The 3,528-nt window shown below is 36.0% G+C and overlaps 1 protein-coding gene across 1 annotated transcript in view; it reads left to right on the top strand.

Moving 5' to 3' along the window:
* Positions 1-3,528, top strand: part of MLLT10 (myeloid/lymphoid or mixed-lineage leukemia (trithorax homolog, Drosophila); translocated to, 10) — a 229,455-nt gene that overhangs the window by 172,966 nt on the left and 52,961 nt on the right. The gene's annotated exons all lie outside the window — the stretch shown is intronic.

Below are 3,528 nucleotides of genomic sequence, written 5' to 3'. Positions count from 1 at the left end.
ATATAAAAGTATGTACTTATAAGAAATCTAAAATAAATATATAAGTAATTTCAAGGGATGTACTTATAAGAAATATAAAAGTATGTACTTATAAGGAATCTAAAATAAATATATAAGTAATAATTTCAAGGGATGTACTTATAACTTCTTTAATGGTCAGGAGGAGTTCAAGGCCAGGGAAAATTGCTTTCAGCTGAGGGAATGAGCTATCCAGGTAATGTAACATTTGACCTGATGCTTAAAGAATATGTAAAATTTCGTTACTTGGAGATACAGGGATCAGAGCTAGATTCTTAGTCTGAGCTATATATAGTTAGCATGAGCAATGGCATAGAATGAGAATACACAGGCTGTGTAAACTAATATATGTAGTATGTGTGTTTTTTATATATATACACATTTTTTTTTTCTTAGCATGTTTTACCTCCAAGATACTGATATTTGACATGAAAAATAACAACATTAGCTATTAGTCCAAGGAATTGAAAGCAGTTGGTGTTAGTTGGAAAAAAGATAATCAAACCTGTACTTTAGGAAGTTTCAACTGGTGGGTAGCATGTAAAAAGATGGAAAAGAGCTAACGCTGAAACAGAGTAACCCAGTAGTTTTTTGTTATAATCTAACCAAATTTATTGATGGCCTGAATGAGGATCCTGGAAGTCGAACTGATGAGATGTGTATTACCCAAGAAGAACTGGTGATGACAGAAGCTGGAAAGGACGGGCATTCATTTACTAACACAGTATTTAGGTAGAGATGTTTAGCACAGAGCTTGGGCACCAAAGAGAATTGAAAGCCACTTAGGGGGTAGTAACTGAAACTCTGAGACTGGTATAGGCTGAGAAATGTGGATAGAGAAGACAGAGAAAGAGGTTGAATCAGGTGTATTGTAAGATAGGGAAATCTTAATAGTAGAAAGGAGATTAAGATGCAAGGAGTGATATTTCATAGAATCTGGAACAGATGGGAAGAGATCAAGTGAATATGTAGAAAAATTAAGTTTGAAGGAAGACAGGGAATCACTGTGGAAACATTCACTGTCAGAAAACCCCCAACTAAACCGAATGAGTTTTCTAAAACCTTCATAATTTGAATTAATGAATTTTTAAATTATTATAAATTTTAAAAATAGATTTCCTCCCAAAAGAACTGATTCTTTCAGGTATGTGTAGTAACTTGAATGTGTTTACAAAAGCGTTTTCTCTTTAGTGTACTTCAGAATAGGGCTTTAATGATTAAATAAGAGTATTAAATAATACTTAAATATGCAAAGGTTACGCATCTCAGCTAGTTACTTTATTTTAAATTCTCAATATCGCCTGAGAAGTGATCTCTCTCCTCTCCTCTTGTATTTTTTGTCCGAAATACCTCTATCCTGGAGTTACTGTTTGTGCCTGCCTATGTGTCATTTTCTCTGCCTGTTCCTTACTATTACATAAACCACCAAGTGCTGCCTTCTGGACATTTTTTCTAATTTACTAATTTGAGGCTTTCTAGACATGACTTTTATGTTTAATTTTTCTTCATTGTTTTCAAAACTCTTCTTTGATGTTGCTTCAGGTGCTTATCATTTCTTGCACAGGTTATTCTACTATCCTCTTTTTTCTTTTGTCAGTATACCTAGAGTTCATCAAATGGGCTTACTCAAGCCAGAATCTCAGAATTGAAGGTAGGGAAGAATGTCATTTAATTATCTATGATTTAAAAAAAATAATAACATAACTGCCAAGAATGCCAAATGTTGCTTGTTGTCTTCTTCCTTATGGTGCTCTTCTTGGGAAAACAAATTATAATTGGAAAGTGCTTGCTTAGTGAATCGGACATCAGAATAAAGGCAGTTTGATCATGTTTAAATATTATAATCTTGATAATACTTTTTTTCACTCTTATAATGTATTTGACTACTTTGCAGCTTCCTTGCACATTAACTTCTGGTCCTGCATTTGTAGAAACTATGTCCCAATCACCTTCATTAAATCTGGAGTTGTAGACCATGTCCTCGGTGGGCTGTTTCTATAGATGGCTGATATACTTGTTTCACACTCAGAGGGTCATTTTATTTGAGGATCTCTTGATATATATATGGATATATATCTCTGGATATATGTATGTGTCCATTCCTACCAGAGTAGCATATTTATATAATAACAGCTGGGTATTTGGAATTTTGCTTCTCATACTTTTTTCCATCATGCGTGCATTAGTAGCAACTAATATTTTTGTTTCAAAGGTGTATTTGAAAGCTTACAGCTTTGGCTTAGGAAACCAAAAAACTTTATTTCATGTTGCCAATAATAGAAAATCTGATTTTCTACCCAGATTAGGTCTTTTATAGAACTATAGAGAGAAAGCAAATCAGCATAATAAACATGAGACATGAAGGAAGATAGTAGTAATTTGAAACAAAATTTTAAAAGAGAAATTTTATATATTCAGCTATATTTTATAATAATCAAAGCAAAGAACACAGTAAAGGGGTAATAACGCAATGGTTACAGCCAAGGAACTGAATAATAAATGGGTAAATCAGATGAAGAAAATTTCCTAGAAAGAAGGAAAGTACCAAGACTGTGGTGCCAAGGACTTAATAGACTGGGCACAGTGGCTCACGCCTATAATCCCAGCACTTTGGGAGGCTGAGGCAGGCAGATCACTTGAGGTCAGGAGTTAAAGACCGTCCTGGCCATCATGGTGAAACCTCATATCTACAAAAAGAAAAAAAGGAGCCAGGTGGGGTGGTGCACGTCTGTAATCCCAGGTACTTGGGAGACTGAGGCATGAGAATTGCTTGAACTTGGGAGGCGGAGGCTGTAGTGACCTGAGATCATGCTACTGCACTCTAGACTGGGTGACAGATGAGACCCTGTCTTAGAAAAATAAAAAATAAAAGGACTTTAATAGAAGTGACTTCCATTCTAAGGAAATGTACAAAATATGAAAAGACTAGACATACAGAGATATTTATCATAGCAAAAAGTTGCGAGTACTGGGGATTGACAAAATTATCACAGTGGTTATATTATTATTATTATTTTTTAATCACTGTCTTGCTTTGTTGCCCATACTGGTTTCAAATCCCTGGTCTTACGTGATTCCCCCACCTCGGCCTCCCAAGTTGCTGGGATTACAGGTGTGAACCACCGTGCCTGACCTATTCTGCCACATCTTTCTATTATTTTTGAGACAGAATCTTGCTTAGTCCAGGCTGGAGTGCATTGGTGCCATCATAACTCAGTGCACTCTCAATATCTTGGGCTCAAACAATCATCCTGCCTCAGCCTCTTGAGTAGCTGGGAATACAGGCACACACCACTACACTCAGCAATTTTTTTTTCTTTTTCCTTTTTAGTAGAGATGAGATTTTACTATGTTGCCCAGGCTGGTCTCCAACTACTAAGCTCAAGTGATCCTCCTGCCTCGGCCTCCCAAAGTGCTGGGATTACAGGCATGAGCTGCCACACCTGGCCATAGTGGTTGTATTAAAATCAATGGTTCAAGAGTATTGTGTTTTCTTGTCTCTGTTTTCTA

The sequence above is a fragment of the Colobus angolensis genome, unplaced genomic scaffold (assembly GCF_000951035.1).
Source record: "Colobus angolensis palliatus isolate OR3802 unplaced genomic scaffold, Cang.pa_1.0 Scaffold63, whole genome shotgun sequence".
Lineage (NCBI taxonomy): Eukaryota > Metazoa > Chordata > Mammalia > Primates > Cercopithecidae > Colobus > Colobus angolensis.
The sequence above is the reverse complement of the archived record's forward strand: the minus strand, read 5'-3'. Positions and strand labels throughout refer to the sequence as shown.